This window comes from Garra rufa, chromosome 23 (assembly GCF_049309525.1).
Source record: "Garra rufa chromosome 23, GarRuf1.0, whole genome shotgun sequence".
Taxonomy (NCBI): Eukaryota; Metazoa; Chordata; class Actinopteri; order Cypriniformes; family Cyprinidae; genus Garra; species Garra rufa.
The window spans coordinates 30,796,698-30,817,879 of NC_133383.1; the positions used below are offsets into that span (position 1 = coordinate 30,796,698).

General features: G+C 35.1%; 1 protein-coding gene across 1 annotated transcript in view; it reads left to right on the forward strand.

The window, feature by feature from the left end:
* Window positions 1-388: 388 nt before the first annotated feature.
* Window positions 389-21,182, forward strand: part of cdc42se2 (CDC42 small effector 2) — a 73,642-nt gene continuing 52,848 nt past the window's right edge. The window contains exon 1 of the mRNA XM_073830059.1: window positions 389-566. The gene's annotated coding sequence lies outside the window, so the exon portion shown is untranslated. The remainder of the gene's footprint in view (window positions 567-21,182) is intronic.

The following is a 21,182-nucleotide window of genomic DNA, read 5'->3' on the forward strand; positions in this document are numbered from 1 at the left end:
CTCTAAACAAATACATTTCTGGAGATGTGAGAGAACAACAGGAGATGGACTTTTTCACTGGAGGATGTGCTATCATGAATCACGGAATCACTCTCATTCTGACGGCACCCATTCACTGCAGCGGATCCACTGGAGAGCAAGTGATGCAATGCTGCAGAAACAAACTCATCATTTTGCAGCACGTTCTTTTTTGGGTGCACTATTCCTTTAAATCATTGTGCTATCTGGAAACACTCACATAACACTAGGGTTGGTCGATCGGTTGTATTGTTCTGTGTTGACGATAGTCGGCGCTGTTTCTTAGTTTTTTTGTCGACGAAGCGCACAGTGGGAGTGTTCCTTCTCATTCAAGGGGTTTCCTTCTCCAGCGCTGCTGTCATTTACAACCAGAAAAGACACAAAGGAAGATCACTGATGAAGGTGTAAAGCTCACCGCATGTTCGAGCTGGATGTGAGCTGGACTGCGTTTATTCCGCTGGAGGATCGTCTGATCTGATGTCTGGCGCAGGTGGATCATTTACCGCATTGATCAGCTGAGCCTCGAAAATCAGCATCAGCATCAGGCGGTAAGACAACTCTTCATATAAATCATTCATATCAACACAGCTGCTCACATTAATTAACTTCATGATACAGTGCGTCCCAGTAAATGGTATTAATAATCATTCTGAATTAGTAAAGAAACCACTTTTTCCTGTCAATGGATTTTTCTTTTGAATAATAGTAACTGGGTTTCCTAAGATGGTAATGCAGCAGTGTTTTCATCATCTTTGAAAGATTGGGGCTTTTTATACCATTACAAGGTAATATATGAAGACATATACGTAACGTGTTTTATGGAAGCTATCACCTACCAGATACCTGTTTTCTGGTATAGTGGGCTTATAGGAGAATACCGGGAACATCGTGATCTATACTGTCACAGGGCATTATGACACAAGACCCAGCCTTACAGAAATGCAGTGCAAACTGTTGAACACCAGTGCATTTTAGGAAGTACTTTGTATGCATTCTGTTTTGACTTGCCTTTATTAGCAAGGCAAAATCAGATGTCACTCATTGTCATGAAAATGGCAAAGTCTTTGCATTGCACTGCATATACGCCCATGTCAAATGCAATTCATTAATAATAGTTCCAGTGCTTTATTCTGATTGGATGAACGTAAAATGCAAATAAGCGCACAATTCTAATGACCGCATATTCGGTATTAATGCGCATAAAAGTGTTGATATATGTGACCCTGGACCACAAAACCAGTGGCATGGGTATATTTGTAGCAATAGCCAAAAATACATTGTATGGGTCAAAATCATTAGGATAGTAATTAAAGATCATTTTCCATGAAGATATTTTGTACATTTTCTACCATAAATACATCAAAAGTTAATGTTTGATTAGTAATATGCATTGCAAAGAATTTAATTTGAACATCTCTAAAGTCGATTTTCTCAATATTTTGGTTTCAGATTCCAGATTTCAGATTTTCAAATAGATCTCAGATATTATTCCTATCCTGTCAATGTAAAAGCCAATTTATTCAGCTTTCAGATGATATTTAATTAAAAAAATAACCCTTATGACTGGTTTTGTGGTCCAGGGTCACATATGACAATAATTGATATATGTTTATTATTCATATGTGACCCTGGACTACAAAACCAGGTATATTTGATGAAATTAAGACTTATGTGTCATCTAAAAGCTGAATAAATAAGCTTTCCATTGATGTATGGTTTGTTAGGATAATATTTGGTCAAGATACAGCTATAATAAAATCTGGAGTCTGAGGGTGCAACAAAATCAAAATATTGAGAAAATTGCCTTTAAAGTTGTCCAAATGAAGTTCTTAGCAATGCATATTACTAATCAGAAATTAAGTTAAATTAAGTTTTGATATACTTATGGTTGGAAATTTACTAAATATCTTCATAGAGCATGATCTTTACTAAATATCCTAATGATTTTTGGCATAAATTTTGAGCCATACAATGTTTTGTTGGCTATTGCTACAAATATACCTGTGCTACTTGGTTTTGTGGTTCAGGGATTTCATGAAACATTGGTGTCTTTTATTTATTATTTATTTTTTCTGGGTACTCAGTTTTGCATATAACTTATTTTACTTATGGAAAATCACTGGTTATTGCTTTAGTGGTGTTGTAAGCATTATTATTATATTTTTTTATTTTACCAAACATTTTTTTTTTTTGCTTGATGTATAGCCATATGACATTTTTAAACCTTATTTTCCTAAGTTATATCATCTAAAATGTAATTTATCTTGATTTAATATTGAAACTACAGACTTCTCTCTGAGAATTAAGTTTAGGTTTGTAACAGAGAACTGCTACAACTCTAAATGACTATGGGTAGGGTAGTTATGGTTAGGTAAAACTAAAACTAAAACCATAAAATCTGTTACCTGAAACAAAGTAAATATCAACTGAAATAAAATAAAATACAAAATAATACACTTGTTTTATTTCAGTTTATTTCATTTATTTATTTTTTCATGCTAAAATACAACAACAAATGAAGAAAATGACCTCAAATTATAATATATATATATATATATATATATATATATATATATATATATATATATATATATATATATATATATATACAAAAAATGTATTTAATATAAAATTGACATCAACAAAAGTACTAAAATTAAAATTAAAGTGAAAACTAAAATATATAAATAAAATCTAATTCAAAAGATTAATAAACTATACTTTATCATACTAAAACAACACTGGGCCTGGGTCTTTTCCTCATAACATGTAGCTACACCATCTGACTGCAAATACCATCTTTCTCCATTGATGACCATTCAAAAATGTCTGTGCATTGTGATAAAATACACATTTTTTGCATACATTTACATATGCTATAAACTGCATGCAGAGACAGGTTTGTGCACACTGCAGATGAAGATGTAGGTCAGGCCTGTCTGTCTGTGAGGCAGTTTGCAGAACAGAGAGAACTGAACTGTACAAAATCAAAATCATGGCATTCCTACCTGATCTCTTCCAAAGCTGTGAGCTCAGATTGCAGTATATTCAAATTATGGTGTTATGTTTATATTTCAGATTGCAGAACACCACGTCTGCATGTACGATCGTAGAACGAGAAACAACAAGCACTACTCTACACTGCTCAAAACTTGCATTTGAATAGCCAGTAGCAAATTCTTTAAATATGAAAGCGTATTTACAGGCTGTGAGTCAGACGCGCCAGATTGTTTTTGCAAAGTTGGAATTGCCCCACTTTATAGTGTTCACAGCCGCATTGTAGGCTACTCTCCCAGATTCAGGAAACAGTCCTTCGTAAAATGGGCTGGACACACTCAAATATTTGCGTTGTACTCTTCTGGAACAGTGTTGTAGATACAACTTAACCACTGATTTCTAGTTGTGTACTCGTTTGGAAGGCCAAACAAAGTGCTTTTGGTTTCTCAAAACGAAACACACTTAATGCAAATCTCTAATGATATACATTGATGGATTGATACAGTATGAGTAAAAGTAAAAGTGGTAGTAGTCTTGTTTTAGTAAATTAAAGAAGGACAAAAACCAATGTACAATAAAAAAATCACTACAATTTTAAAGGGGTCATGTGATGTTGCTAAAAAGAACATTGTTTTGTGTTTAAGCAGGTTAAGGTTCAAAAAACACATTATTTTCCACATACTGTACAGTCGTGGCCAAAAGTTTTGAGAATTACATAAATATTGGAAATCGGAAAAGTTGCTGCTTAAGTTTTTATAATAGCAATTTGCATATACTCCAGAATGTTATGAAGAGTGATCAGATGAATTGCATAGTCCTTCTTTGCCATGAAAATGAACTTAATCCCGAAAAAAACTTTCCACTGCACTGTTAAGAAGGCTTCAGGGCGTCCAAGAAAGTCCAGCAAGCGCCAGGATGGTCTCCTAAAGAGGATTGAGCTGCGGGATCGGAGTGCCACCAGTGCAGAGCTTGCTCAGGAATGGCAGCAGGCAGGTGTGAGCGCATCTGACGCACAGTGAGGCCAAGAGTTTTGGAAGATGGCCTGGTGTCAAGAAGGGCAGCAAAGAAGCCACTTCTCTCCAAAAAAAACATCAGGGACAGATTGATCTTCTGCAAAAAGTATGGCGAATGGACTGCTGAGGACTGGGGCAAAGTCATATTCTCCGATGAAGCCTCTTTCCGATTGTTTGGGGCGTCTGGAAAAAGGCTTGTCCGGAGAAGAAAAGGTGAGCGCTACCATCAGTCCTGTGTCATGCCAACAGTAAAGCATCCTGAGACCATTCATGTGTGGGGTTGCTTCTCATCCAAGGGAGTGGGCTCACTCACAATTTTGCCCCAAAACACAGCCATGAATAAAGAATGGTACCAAAACACCCTCCAACAGCAACTTCTTCCAACAATCCAACAACAGTTTGGTGAAGAACAATGCATTTTCCAGCACGATGGAGCCATAAGGCAAAAGGGATAACTAAGTGGCCCGGGGACCAAAATGTTGATGTTGAAATTTTGGGTCCATGGCCTGGAAACTCCCCAGATCTTAATCCCATTGAGAACTTGTGGTCAATCCTCAAGAGGCGTGTGGACAAACAAAAACCCACTAATTCTGACAAACTCCAAGAAGTGATTATGAAAGAATGGGTTGCTATCAGTCAGGATTTGGCCCAGAAGTTGATTGAGAGCATGCCCAGTCGAATTGCAGAGGTGCTGAAAAAGAAGGGCCAACACTGCAAATACTGACTCTTTGCATAAATGTCATGTAATTGTCGATAAAAGCCTTTGAAATGTATGAAGTGCTTGTAATTATATTTCAGTACATCACAGAAACAACTGAAACAAAGATCTAAAAGCAGTTTAGCAGCAAACTTTGTGAAAACTAATATTTGTGTCATTCTCAAAACTTTTGGCCACGACTGTACATTATTGTTTCCCCCACCTTTCGGAAACGCTTAGATTTTGACAAAACTCATCGCTCTGAAAAGCCAGGGGGTCTTTGATTAGCCTGCTATTCGGTGCATTGCTATTGGCCGAATACCTCAAGCCTGGACGGAAAAGTTACGCCCATTACAATGTTTCCGACGCGACGAGACAAAAACAATAAAAACCTATTCTAAATGAGGCATTTGTTGCATCCAGTGAATACATATCTACTAATTATAATGACTCATACTGTCTTTTTACATTACATTGCGTCATGCCACATAAACATAACACTAGGTCTGCACTTGTGTTTGTAGAAATGACAAACAAGCATTACTCTACACTGCTCAAAACTTGCATTTGAATAGCCAGTAGCAAATTCTTCAAATATGAAAGCGTATTTACAGGCTGTGAGTCAGACGCGCCAGACTGTCCTTGCAAAGTTGGAATTGCCCCACTTTATAGTGTTCACAGCCGCATTGTAGGCTACTCTCCCAGATTCAGGAAACAGTCCTCCTTAAAATAGGCTGGACACACTCAAATATTTACGTTGTACTCTGAAACAGTACTGTAGATACTGAACCACTGATTTCTAGTTGTGTACTCGTTTGGAAGGCCAAACAAAGTACTTTAGCTTTTTCAACGAAACACACTGTGTCTCCTCAACATGTTGGCGGCTGTAACAATACTACAGAATAAAAGTTTGCCGTGTTCTTTGACATTTGGGTGGTGTTATGCAAATCTTTCTTCACTGTGACATAGAATTGTGGGAATGTGTTTAAATGAGTCGTTTTAGAAAGGTGTGGCTGAGTCTTAACTTTTATAAAGAATATATCTCCAAAATATTACAAACCCCTCAACAAATCCCTCCGTAAAAACCTTCAGGATATAGACAGGAATAAACATGTAAAGTTTGGTGTGTGTAAGTGCTACTGAAGTGGAGATTTATGGCTCAGTGTAGGAGAAAAAAACTCATTTTGAGAAAACGGCCTTTAAAAATATGTATTGCAATCTAAATCTATTGACACAAATAGATAAAAAAAGGCAAAAAAAGAAACACTTAATGGTGTCTTTTGGATGTTTTCTTTCCACTAGTCTTAAAAAACATTATATGGAAAAACAAAAAGCCTAAAATCTCAAAATTGACAGGTGCATGAAAAAACTGTGTTTTTTTTCACTGTGTTTTCTGCAGTGTCTCCCCTTAATGCTAAGAACATGACTCCTGGTCTGTTTTAGTCTTCTGTACATGTCCCAATCAATCAGATAACAGTAGCTTCAGGCGTATTTGACGCCTGCTACATTTGCATTGCCTTTTCATCATCCCTTTAAGTGTTAATTGTCAGATCAGCAGATCAGAATGTAAAGTCACCATGTTTTTTGTTATCATCTCTTTGGTCACAATGCAGCGGGGGAGGCAGATATCGTCTTTGCCCTGCGGCGTGACACGCGAGACATGCAGTCAGGAAACTAGTTTAGTCAGCAGACATTCATATCACAGCTGGGCAGAAAGAAAGGAAACGACCTTCATCTAAACACCTCTGTGAAACTTAGTGCACTACATGGTTGCAAAACAACACCTCGCTCTTTAAACCTTCAAGAAGCTAGACACTATTGATACCAGTGTTGGGGGTAATGCATTAAAAGTAACACAAGTTACCTAATAATAGTACTTTAGTAAAGTAACCCATTCATTCAGTTACTTTTTCAAATAAATAACGCCAGTTACTTTTTTCCCTCATTTATTGATTAAAAGCTCTCCTGTTCTCATGTTGAGAGAAATTGTGAGTAAGATGTTACTTTAGTTCTAGAATAAATGTGAACATGCATTAATTCATCTCACTCTCTAAAAAAACAGATTCCTCAAAATGAATAAAAACTGTGAAATTCAACGCAAACCTGCAATAATTAAAATGTTAAATAATACAAATATCCTTTATGTATTTAATCTAATTTTATTAACTGATGTCTTTGCTGCCGACCTTCGATGATCCAATTCATCCATACTAATAAGCAAAATGACTCAAGATAATCTAACATTTGTCTTCCTTTTTTATTGCTGAAGAGTTGACATTTTTTCTTCTGCGGTCTACTGTACAGACGTCAATTTACTTTTCTCTAAACCTGAGGCTTTTGGTGTGAAAAGGCTTTTACATTTGACAAAAATAGAACTTTTTATATTAAAAACAAACAAGCAAGCCCTGCCCAGATTGAAAAAGTAACGCAAAAGTAACGTAATGCATTACTTTCCATAAAAAGTAACTAAGTAACGTAATTAGTTTCTATTTTAGGGAGTAACTCAATATTCTAATGCATTACTTTTAAAAGTAACTTTTCCCAACACTGATTGACACTACTGTCAGGATGTACTAAACACACATAATTGCATATCCTTTATAGGTCCAAACCTTGTGAGAGCTCATTTGCGCTACTCTTGGTAGATTGTGTTGGTCATTTTGGAAATTATTCGACTGCATATGTGTTCTTTCATTGACCATATGCACGGATTACTTCCTTGTTTTAGAAAAGCCAGCTCAGTCATTTCTGGTCAACTGTACTGAGCTGTAATAGCAGTGTACTTTGCTTGTTTTCTTTACATAATCCATCAACAATCGAGGAAACGTTTTGTTTGTCTAATAGGACCAAACGTCCATGTATAGCTTTTCAAGAATGACAAACGCCAGTTAAAAAAAATATTTGAGTAAATCGGCGAAATATGCAAAAAAAAGAGCTGTGCATTAAATGATTCAGACTAAATTCAGAGTTACAAATCTACAGCAGTAACAAGTTAAATATAGGCTCTTTAATAGCTTTTACAGTTCAAAATAAAGCTTAAAAGATGTAGTTATATCAAATATTTCAGATTCACATTGAGTGCATTTTTTAATTCTTATGCCATTTATATTTAACCTATTTAATTTGTAGTGAACTATATATAAGTATTTAAATAATTCACCCTTATAGGCAGTTAGTGTCTAAGCTTAATGACTTTCTGCACTTGCTATATTATATACTTCAGTGCGGTAAAAGTACTACAATTTATTCTACTAGTCGTTTTATAATAAATCGAAAAAAAACTTGAAAAAAATAGGGAGCTGAAATGGCAGCCATTGATTGATCCTATGCTGCCATCTTCTGGTTATATGAGTCATTTCATGTCATTTTTATCTTAAAAAAGACGTTTTTTGTGAAAAGACATTTTTTTCCATGTCGTCTTTATGAATGAACAGTGAATCTTTGAAGTGAATTTTATTGCACAGCTGTAGAGTTGAAAAATAATAAAGACTTGTTCATGACTATGAACGCAAGTTACTGATCATCAAGAATACGATTAAGATGATAAAAGTATAACGTTAGCCTAAACAGGTTATGATAGTGTTTATCTGTCAGCATTTAAATGTAGAACTACGCAGGTCTCCTGAGATTAGCAGACTCAGCATTTAAATGATATGTTGTTAAATAATATGAAACTGAACTTTCATGCCGCTATCATTATTTATAATGTTGCAATTATTATTTGTCTCAGTTTCTGATAAGAACGAGGCAGTAGAGGAGCCTCAAGAGTGTCCACCGATATACAGCACATATAAAATTAGCTTCAGTGGAAGTTTACAAGCTGCTTATCATTGAACGCTCCATGCATATGGTCAATTCCCTCATTGTCAGTAGATCAACCACAGAGCAACCACTCCCATTGGGCTTTTATGGGATTGTGGTCTCATTTTCCCTGTTTAGTAGCCCAAATCTGGCTCTAAGTCCATAATCATACTGTTCAATCAATATTGTAACATTATGTGTATACTGTTTAGCCAGAGGAGAATTGGATCCCCAGTGTAGCCTAAGGTTGTTTTCTTCTCCATTATCCAACATCAAATGGAGTTTTTCATTCATTGCCACAGTCGCCTTTGGTTTGCACACCAGGGGACTAAAGATAAATGATATGGCATGATGTTCTATCAACTTTTTGATGAAACTGCTTGGAGGTGAGCGATATGACCAAATCATTTTATTCATAATTGTGATACACATCACCTAATAGTAATTCTGGCTGAAAATGGGTTTGTCATTACACTAAAATGTATCTTCAGTTGACAACTATTACAGTTCTCAAAAGAAAAATATAGGCTGCTATAGCAACACTGCAAAAAATGCTTTTTTTATTTAGGTTTTTTGTCTTGTTTCCAGACAAAATACCAAATAATTCTTAAATCAAGAAGGATTTTCTAGACGAGTAAAAATGATTTTTGTTTTCAGAAAAAACAAGTCAAAATTATGAATGTTTTTGCTTGAAACAAGCTAAATAATCTGCATAATTGGCAGATTATTTTGCTTGTTCTAAGCAAAAACTCACTTAATTTTGACTTGTATTTTTTTTCTGAAAACAAGACTTAAATCCTTCTTGATTTAAGAATTTTTAGATATTTTGGCTGGAGACCAGACAAAAAATCTAAGTAAGAAAAGCATTTTTTGTAGTGAAATCTCAACTGGTTGATCGCCTTCATTATTGGCAATTGTGCACTATTATAAAACATTAAAGCACTATAGACTTTATTTGCATTTTAGCTTATTACACTGTCTAACTTAATAATATTACATTGTCTTGGCTTGACTTCAGACCTTTTGTTTAAGTCTTTAAGAAATTATATTGTTCAGAACTCTTCTGCTCACCAAGGCTATTTATTTGGTCAAAAGAAAAGTAAAAACAGTAATATTGTAAAATATTATTACCATTTAATAAAACTGTATTGTATTACAGTACAGTACAGAATATATTGTAAAATGTAATTTATTCCTGTGATCAAAGCTGCATTTTCAGCATCATTACTCCAGTCTTTAGTGTCACATGAACCTTTAGAAATCATTCTAATATTCATATTTGCTGCTCAAAAAACACTTATAAATGTTGTGTTGTGCTGCTTAATATTTTTGTGGACATATATTTTATTTGGTGATTAAAAAGGCCAAAAGCATTATGATTATTTGGTGAATAGAAAGGCCAAAAGAACAGAATTTATTTAAAATCAATTTATTTTTAGTGTCACATTTGATCATATTTAATGTGTCCTTGCTTGATAAAAGTTTTTTTTTTTGGTTGCACTTAGTGTTTAGGAACCGATTCTCACTATTAACTAGTTGCTTATCGCCATATTACTAGAATAGTGGCTCTTTATTAGTACTTATAAAGCATGCATTAATGTCTTATTCTGCATGAGCATATTTTAGATGCCTTAACCCAACCACATATCTGAACTTAACAACTACCATAAGTATTAATAAGCAGCAAATTAAGAGTTTATTAAGGCAAAATTCATTGTTTATAGTTAATTAATAGTGAGTATTGGTCACCTAACTAAAGTGCGACCTTTTTTAAATTTTATTGATTACAAACTTTTGAATGGTAGTGCGACTTATACACTTGTTATACAGTTGAAGTCAAGAGTTTACATACACCTTTCAGAATCTGCAAAATGTTAATTATTTTAGCAAAATAAGAATGATCATACAAAATGCATGTTATTGTTTATTTAATACTGACCTGAATAATATATTTCACATAAAAGATGTTTAGTCCACAGGAGATGAGAAATGACCCCGTTCAAAAGTTTACATACACTTGATTCTTAATACTGTGTTGTTCCTGAATCATCCACAGCGGTGCTTTTTTTGTTTAGTGATAGTTATTCATGAGTCCCTTGTTTGTCCTGAACAGTTAAACTATCTGCTGTTCTTCAGAAAAATCCTTCAGGTTCCACAAATTATTTGGTTTTCCAGCATTTTTGTGTATTTGAACCCTTTCCAACAATGACTGTATGATTTTGAGATGCATCTTTTCACACTGAGGTCAACTGAGGGACTATTATGCAACTATTACAGAAGGTTCAAACACTCACTGATGCTTCAGAAGGAAAAAACATGCATTAACAGCCAGGGTGAAAACTTTTGAACAGAATCTAGATGTGTGCATTTTCTTTGTTATTTTGCCTAAATATCATATTTTTCTCATTTAGTACTGACCTTCAGAAGATACTTGTTTCCCAGAAGACAAAATAAGTTAAATTTACCCTGATCTTTAAATTCAAAAAGTTTTCACCCCCCGGTTTAACTGTTCAGGACAAACAAGGGACTCATGAACAGCTATTACTACAAAAAAAAAAAAAAAAAAGCACAGCTGTGGATCATTCCGGTAACAACACAGTATTAAGAAGAATCAAGTGTATGTAAACTTTTGAACAGGGTCATTTTTATAAATTCAGCTATTGTTTCCTCTTGTGGACTATATGTAAACATCTTTTATGTGAAATGTCTCATTCAGGTCAGTACTAAATAAAAAAATAACATGCATTTTGTATGATCCCTCTTATTTTGGTCAAATAATTAACATTTTGCAGATTCTGAAAGGTGCATTTAAACTTCTGACTTTAAACTGTACATGATTTAGAAATGCACAAAAACACTCTGGCTATGAATAAAGTACAAAAATAGACTACAATTGCAATTTTTGACATTTTCTTCAGAATGTAAACATCTATTTTATGACTAATAACTGAAACCTGCTCTTCATAATTTTGTAGTAAGTGGGCTTTTGCCTACATCATTGCACTGCCAAGCTCTCTTATCTCTTCAGTCATCTGAGATTTATGAGTTACAGCAAAGCTATAGTGAAGAATGTTTTTGCACTTTTTTGTGCCTACATCTGCAGAAGTGTAGCTCTGATATATTACACAGCTTCAGCTTCAAGATGTATGATATGTTGCATCTGTGATTATTTGGATCTTGATTGCACTAGCAGGATTTAGTTGACAAATGCCAGCGGCTTGGATTAAATCCGCAGACAAATCCTGGTGGAACTTTAGTGAACCCAAGACCAGTTAGCAAATTACTGAATTAGGCTGAAAGCCACTCTTTTGTACACTCTTTGTGACAACTCTGTCATTATACAGTTGTTCATGTGTTGCTTGTTTTCCGTGATTTTTCTCAAGTAGAATCTTGTATAGAGTCGGTTCGTTTTAAAGTTTTAAAAGATTAATTACATTGTGTTCTAGAAACCATAGATGACTGCAAGCTTTAATAAGAGCATAGTACTGTTTTGCACTCTAGTTCTTCATCATATGATCCAAGAGCAAAACAAATAATCTTTATTTGGTGCTAAGCGCAGAAATCTGGTCAAGTACTCATTGAGTGAATGATTGCACCATTGTTATTGAGGACAAAACAAGAGTGTATTCTGGGATTGTTTTAATACCAAGACTGTGAAATCGCATTTTCCGCTCAAACCGTTGCATTTTCGGTGTGAGTTACAGCACGCCGTTAAGCTGCGTGTTTGTAGTCAACACTGCAGAATGCTCAGGAACGTCCTAATCTAATCTAGCCTCCATATGTTTCTCTTTAAGAGATCCTCCCATGCTTAAGACCTTTCGTCTGTGCGATGGTCAGAAATTCCTTGCGTAATTGTATCTTGGCACCTGTCCCTGAGTGTTTGTGGCATTGCAGCTTTAATTCAGTTTTGGCCTTTGCAGAAGAACCAAACATGCTTTCGTTCATTAAGTTATAGAGCGTCTCGCAGTGATTGAATTGATGTAAATTGTATTAAACAATGTGGAATATTCGGTGGTTGTTTTTCTAAGGCAAGCATCACTTGTAGTTCTGTGAGTACTGAACTTGCAACATGAAAAACATGCCTCTACCTGCATTTTTGCAAAACTTAACAACATACGTACAATTCAATGCAAGTAAAGTCACAGTAAAATTCTCTTCCGAAATTTTTGCATGCAAAAAAAAAATATATATATATATATATATATATATATATATATATATATATATATATATATATATACAACCTCACATTGTGTCAATCATGTCTACACACTAAAAAATAAAAATAAATCAGATCGGGTTTAATGTTCTGCATTTTTTGCATTTGTAGCAAGCATTTTAAGAGGTGTTTTGACAATTCCGAGCCACCGCGATGTTCTGTGAGTGACGAATTTTGAAAAATTCAGTCAAACTCAGTGTGCAAGGACCTTAAAACACCAACAACTTTGTATTCCCTTTTCACACAAATTGTGATTACGGGGACAGATTTACAATGAATAAAGACTTATTTTTGCATGATTTCTTGCACATAGTTATGTTATGACCTCAAAACACTTTTATCACAGTGCATGATTTGTAAACGAACACATTTTGATGTTTCCATCACATAACCAGCTCCATATGTATGGCTTATCTAAAAAAGTAAAATTGCTCAGTAGCGCACCTGGTACGCCATTAAGTTTGTCATGTTAGGTGCTCAAGTATGAGTTTCGTGACACATGAGTTGCGATAAAAGAGCTTAAAGACTTGTAGAAGCGAGATAAAACAACATGGTTGTTTTAGGAAATATGTTTTTATCTCACGTTTTGTTATGAGATTTTCAATACAGCATTAAAATTATAGTGCCACTCACAGACATTTAATTTCAGAATTTCTGCAATACGTACATTAAATAAAATAATAATATATTGCCTGATGCATGTTGGTCCGTGTAACGATTTGCAGTTCTTTGTTCAATTTGCACCATCAAAATTAAACAGATAAAAATTGGCTTCAAACTTTCATTTTTTCGTTTTTTTCAAATACTTCAAAAACGGAAAATTGTCTCTCTGTTTAATTTTCTTTTCTACAATTTTAGGTTGTGGCATCTGTATAAGATTTTTTTAACAAACAAAACATAACTCATTATTCTGATTTTCCATTTTTTGTGTGTTTTGCGCTCGCGGTTGGTCCGTACCATTACCGCCGGGGGAGGAGACGGGGTGGCTGGATAGCCTACAGCCAGAGCCCTGCTGCTTTGTGTATAGTATAATTTATTGTCTAAATCAGAACCCAGTGACTGTGACTGCGTTAACAGCCACAGATTGTGTGTATGATAGTGTGGTAAAGTTGGTTTTAGTTTCGATATTCGCCGTATTGCTTTCATTTGCCACTGTTCAAAGATATCACTATCACGATTAGTTTTAACAATTATATAGACATGAAAAAATATTTTAAAACTGTTGTATTGCAAAAGCAAACTTAAACTGGAAAAAGTTTGATGCGCTATTGCAGCACTTGATGTGTGACGCCTGTTTCACACATACTCCGTATTCAGTGCGTATGTGCTGCGTATTTTTTTCCGCACCCATGTTAACGGATCAGAGCGTTCACACTGCACGCGTTTGCTGTCCAGCAGTGCGTTCCAGAAGTGGAGCGTTTGCAGCAGTGCAGCGATCATTTCCGCACCGAGTCTATTTTTTGCTGTGCTGTATGCGCTGCATGCGCTGAATTAAAGTGACAGCGCATTGTTCGCTGTAAAAATGAACATGGATTGACACGGAATTTCCGTGACGGAAATGAGACTACACCATAAATGCATATAAATAAAGTCTACTGTGTTTCACAGTCAACGCGTTGCTTTTTGGTTAGGTTTAAAACAAGGAAAAGTACAGTTTTAAATAAACAAGGCAACATAATAGATGCACTTGCCCGGGTAGAAAAGTTCTTTAAAGGATTGTTTTTAATAAAGATTTAGTGTGAAAGAATGGCACAAGAGCCGACTGTTTCTGTCTGTGGTAAGTTTTAATTTAAAACATTTGTGATAGCCCAATTTCAATAAGAACATGAAGCTATACCTATGCTGTGTTTAAATGTGTTGCAACTTGCTTGAGCAACTTAATATACAAATCTAGTCAAGTGCATTGAATAATACGTTGTTTATATTTATTGAGTTTAAACGTGAATATGTATATTAATGATTGTATTAATGTACTGTGATAAAAGAGGATCACAATGCTGAAAAAGCACGTTTGGGCTACAGGTGAGACTTTGTCAATATCTCCCTTACTGTATGTACAGTATACAAATATTTTCAAGAAATAATTACTGTAATTTACCAAAAAGGTTTTATCATGTTCCAAAGGTAATTGTGTACTTCACACATATGAAGGGAGGTATTGGCAAAATCTCATCTGTAGTATGTCAGTCGTGTATCTTGGAACATAAATACTACAACTATTTTTTTCTAAACTTATTTTTATTCACTGTACCTACAGTAATGGAGGTTTCAGCAAAATTTCACCTTTCATAAGTCAGTCTTGTAACTGCAAAATATTACAACCTTTGCAACATGAAAGAAAACTGTATATATGAAGGAAGATATTGGCAAAATCTCACATGTAGTAAGTTAATCTTGCCACTAGGAACATACTACAACCTAGAACATGAAAAAAATATTTTGGGAGTGTATAGTCGGTTTTTATGATAATGTTTGAACACTGCACATACAGTAAGGGAGCTATTGGCAAAATACCACCTATACTAAGTCTGTCTAGTCACTATAAACATACTACAACATTTGGAACATAAAAAACCCACTGGTAATTTAAGTTTTTCATAAATTGTGTACTGTACATACAGTATAAGAGAGATATTGACAAAATCTCACCTGTAGTAGGTCAGTCATGTAAGTAGGAATATACTACCTTGGAGCAAAAAAAAAAAACTCTTTGGTAAACTACATTTGTTTTCTAAAAATTATTTGTGTACCGTTCACACAGTAAATGAGCTATTGGCAAAATCTTCTGGCCACTAGAAACATTGTACAACCACTGGAACATAAAAACTGTTTGCTGTTTGTACTTCTTTCTTACAAGCTTTACAGTTTAACAATGTGCTTTTTCAATGTTAAAAGTCATTTTAATTAAAATACGTTTTAACCCAGTCGACGGAATTGTCAGACGGTCCCTTACACATCAAGCGCTGCGAAAGCGCGTCAAAGCTGTCTCCGGTTTAAATTTACTACAATACACATGGGCAGTTTTGAAATAATTTTTTCATGTTTATATAAGTTGGTTGCATATTATTAAAACTAATCCTGATAGTGATATCTTTGAACAGTGGCAAGCGAATGTAATCCAGCAAATATCGAAACTAAAACTAACTTTACCACGCCATCATAAATGTGGCTGTAAACACGCACAATGCACGTTTCCATTACATATTTGTAATAAATTATTCACTAGCTGGTTTAAGAAATTTCCAACAGTAAAAAACTGCTTCTTTTCATTGTTAAGGTTCATGTTTTCGTTGCAATATACTGATCCAAATTAGTAATCGATAATAGTTATTATTTTACGCACCTCCCCTGACCAGAGCCGTATAGAGATCTCTCTATGGTTCTGCCCCTGACATGCTCTTCTCTTGCGTACTATGAACACGCAGAATCTGGGTGGAGGAGTGGACGGAGCGGGCGCATTAGGCGCAATCATGAATTAGCTATTCATGTGGTGCACTGTCATGATTTTTGGCTAATGCAGGACACTACTGAATCATGCACATCAGAGTGATTTAGAAGTGGATATATGGAAAGGCGACTGATAAAGTGGGTATACGCCGTATACCTATGTATACCCTGCACTACACCACTAGTTCTGAAGTATCCATTAAATTATCGCATGGTCAAATCATTGAACCTCATTCCAATACATAAAGCGGCAGCGCTCTGGCTGTATAGGCTAATCCAGCCACCCAGTCTCCTCCCCCGGCAGTAATGGTATGGACCAACCGCGAGCGCAAAATCAGAATAGCGACTCATGTTTTACGTGTTAAAAGAACACTCCACTTTTTTTGGAAATAGGCTCATTCTCCAACTCCCCCCGAGTTAATAAGTTGAGTTTTACCGTTTTAAAAACCATTCAGCCGTTCTCCTGTTCTGGAGATATCACTTTTAGCATAGCTTAGCATAGATCATTGAATCCTATTAGACCAATAGCATCGCGTTCAAAAATGACCAACGAGTTTCGATATTTGTTGTATTTAAAACTTGACTCTTCTGTAGTTATATCGTGTACTAAGACCAGTGGAAATGCAAAGCTTCAATTTTCTAGGCTGATAAGATTAGGAACTACACTCCCATTCCGGCGTAATAGTCAAGGAAGTTTGCTGCCGTAATATGGCCGAAGCAGATGCAGTAATACCACGCAGCACATTTGCAAATGCTAAACTAGCTGGGAACTCATTTCTGATAATACTCCGCCTGCTGCGTCCATATTACGGCAGCAAACTTCCTTGACTATTACGCCGGAATGGGAGTGTAGTTCCTAATCTTATCAGCCTAGAAACTCGCAGCTTTACATTTCCACTGGTCTTAGTACACGATATAACTACAGAAGAGTCAAGTTTTAAATACAACAAATATTGAAACTCGTTGGTCATTTTTGAACGCGATGCTATTGGTCTAATAGGATTCAATGATCTATGCTAAGCTATGCTAAAAGTGATATCTCCAGAACAGGAGAACGGCTGAATGGTTTTCAAAACGGTAAAAATCAACTTATTAACTCGGGGGGAGTTGGAGAATGAGCCTATTTCCAAAAAAAGTGGAGTGTTCCTTTAAATAATCTTATTCGGATGCTACAACCTAAACTTGTAGAACACAAAATTAAACAGAGAGACAAATATCTGTTTGTGAGGTATTTGAAAAAAAAAAAAAAAACGAAAAAATGAAAATTTGAAGCCAATTTTTATCTGTTTAATTTTGTTGGTGCAAATTGAACAAAGAACTGCAAACCGTTACACGGACCCATGTTCCTATATTTTGGATAAAACTGAACATGCTTTTAGTGCAATGCAATGGAAATTTAGAAACATACAAGAAGCAGCATAAAATTATTTTGCTGAAATGTTGCCACAGGCCTGAGACTTATCTAGAGATCAAAAATATCATAGACACTAAAGGTCATTGCATACTGAGTCCAAAAAAACGCATACGGAAAATTCTGACTCAGTGTGCAGGACCTTAAGGGCCGTTTTTACATTACTTACTGTGTGAAGATGCATCAAGCAAAATCAAATGAGTTTCAAGAACTGTGGCAGATTTCATTTTTGTGGAAACCACAAGTGAATGTGAACTGAACCTGAAGCCCTTCTTCCACATAATGTTTCTTCTACAGCTGAAAAGCTCTGTAAAGCATATCACTGATGTTATTTCAATCACTTTCATGAAGTACAGATATTTCCCCTCCTGTTCATTACAAACACATGATGTGTGTGTGTTTTACATTAGCTGCAAAGAGAGTTTGTGGCCTAAAAAATAGTCCAGACACTGGCGTCTAGAAACCCACACTTGTCACTTTGACAATTATGAATTTGCAACTTGTCAATCAAATGGGTTACAGGTTTACAATATTTTGCCAATTTGGTCTATATGCACTGTACTTGAAGTACAGTGAGTCACAGTGTCATCACTTTGAAGAAAAAGTCAGAATAGTAGTTCATAGGTTATATTAAACTCAAATAAACAGTGAGGTAAATATGAACAGGATTCAAATTTTTTGATGAACTAAACCTTTAAGTTGGGTTTTCATATAGGGTTGCATTTCATTCAGAACGAAAGTGAGAATATTGGTAACTTCCAAATTTAGATACTGAGTTTTTAAATTAAGGGTTCAAGCATGTAGCGCTGAAACCCTATTGTAATTGATAGAATGGCCAAGCATCAGCAATCTCAATGTAAAACTGATCAGGCAGACCAAACAAAAAAGGTTCTTCTAAGGCATCGTGAAACGAAAAACCTACTTTTGCAAATTAGTCCTAGGTTTTGCCCGATCAGAACCGAACCAGTGCAGAAAGATTCTCTGTAGAGTGAATATCAATTATCAAAAACTCGACTCATCGTCGCAAAGGGACGAAAAACACAGCAGTACAATTCTCTGGACTCCCTAGCTCAATAATTATCAAAAAAAAAAAAAAATATTTGTGACACTGGACCACAAAACCAGTCATAAGGTTAAATTTGACAAAACTGAGATTTATACATCATATGAAAGCTCAATAAATAAGCTTTCTATTGATGTATGGTTTGTTAGGATAGGACAATATTTGACCGAGATACATCTATTTGAAATCAGAAATCTGAGGATGCCAAAAAATCAAAAAGACTGAGAAAATCATCTTTAAAGTTGTCCAAATTAGGTTCTTAACAATGCATATTACAAATCAAAAATTACATTTTGATATGTTTACAGTAGGAATTTTACAAAAAATCTTCATGGAACATGAACTTTACTTAATTTCTTAATGATTTTTGGCATAAAACAAAAATCAAAAATTTTGACCCATGCAATGTATTTTTGGCTATTGCTACAAATATACCCCAGCGACTTAAGACTGGTTTTGTGGTCCAGGGTCACATTTACGATTTGGGAAACTATAACAGGGTCATTTAGAAAAGAGCCCTGTCCAAATTTACTCAAAATCCTATAAAGCCTAAAGGAAAGCTCAAAACTTCACGAAACCTGGTAAGCACGTGCGACAGGTGATTCTAAACAAGCACGCAAAGTTTAAAGGAGATCGGACCACAGTTGGCACTATAACGGTCATAAAAGTTAAAAACATAATATTTATATGGTAAATTACCTGGATTTGCCAAAAAATGTTTTTTAAAATTTAGGTGGTTACAGGCTTGCTAAATAATGTGTTTTTTCATATATGCTTAAGGAGAGACACTTCAGGTGAATAGGGTAAAAAAAATTAACTAATTGTTATCACCAGTCAATCAGTTGATTGATTAAATTGTTAATTGTTAACATTTTTTGTATTGTTAATCACATTTTCTAAATGTTAGGTTTTAATATGCAAATGAGCCATTGTTTAGTGAAACGTGCTAATTTGCATACATTTCTAGTACAAAAATCTAAACAATAGATGAAGTCAGGTTAAAATTTCTTGTTTAATTTGACATATTAGAGTCAAATGTTTTTGGGGTAACTCATTTTGTCACTCCATAATTCAGAAAATATTTAGAACAGACAGAAAACGATTGATTTTTTTTTTACAGTTTTTGGGGAATAAAATGTTGTAAAAAATCAAGCAAATTATATATGAACAAATCCCTTCAGAATATAGTCAGGAATAAAAATGTAAAGTTTGGTGTGTGTTAGTGCTACTGAACTGGAGATTTATGGCACAGTCTAGCAGAAAAACTCATTTTGAGAAAACAGCCTTTAAAAATATGTATTGTAATTGAAATCTATTAACACAAATAGATAACGTGCTATAAAAGAAACACTTAACAGTGTCTTTCGGATGTTTTCTTTCCACTAGCCTGAAAAAAACACTTTCAAAAAACAAATCCCAAAATCTCAAACTTGACAGGTGCATGAAAAAACAGTGTTTTTGCCTGCAGTGTCTCCCCTTAAATGACTTAAATCGCTTGAACCCCGGTAATCGCTATTTAATCGCTTATTTTTAAAAATCTTGGTTCTTAAATTAATTAAATTTGAGGTTTGTAGGGTGGAACACTAATTAATGAATTGAAAAGGAGCAGGCAATTCTTAAATTCAGAATTTTGTCTAGTCCTAGGCAGAAAGGATTAAGTCAGTCAGCGTAAAATTGGTAAAGATCTTTGATTTAATTTGCCTGCTTTGAGATGCCAACGGAAGTAGCGTAAGCAAGTATAGTACCCTAGTATCAGGGGCAGCTCAGTGTCTTTGGCTCTTTGTAGATGAATCTGAGCGACTGAAACCATGTCATTGTCTATCAGCGTGCATCCTGTTTTCGGCGGCTGCGCACGAGAACGATCAACTCTCAAGCATGTGATGAAGTGTCCCGTGAGCTCATGACACACGGTTGGATTCTTGAAAATAAAGCTCATTCTGGGTTCTTGTATTTGATCATTACATTTATCAGAAGGCTTCTGCACCTCCATACTTTTTAATAACCAGTATTAATAATTAATAAAAAAAAAAAAATAGGTGCAAATGCTAAAACCGTTTCTTTGTTTGCGGTCAGAGCTGTACCAGACAAAACTGAAGTGAACCTGCAATAGAGACTGAAACTGATACCTTTGTTGGATCTCTTTGCATTTGGCATAATGTCAGTCACAAGCCAGTTATGAAATTATGATGCATTGCAATGCATTGAGTTGTGACATTATTTTGTCATATTGTATCATTAGGTAGTTGTTGATATCAAACCAAGCTCATCAAAGATGATTTTTGTTTCCTAAAAATATAAAAAGCTACTTCCCTGATAGCCCTGGAGGGTATAATGGTTATAAGGAATGTAAGATATTTCTCTACAAGCCAAAAATGGCAAACTGGGCCTGGGCAGACAGTGATGGCTTTATTAAGCAACTGGTCAATCTTCAGTATCTGGGTCATTGCCTTAAGGAGAGATGAGACATTGATATTGCCTTTGCCAGCTGGCTGTAATGGCAGAATAAGGCAGGCTTT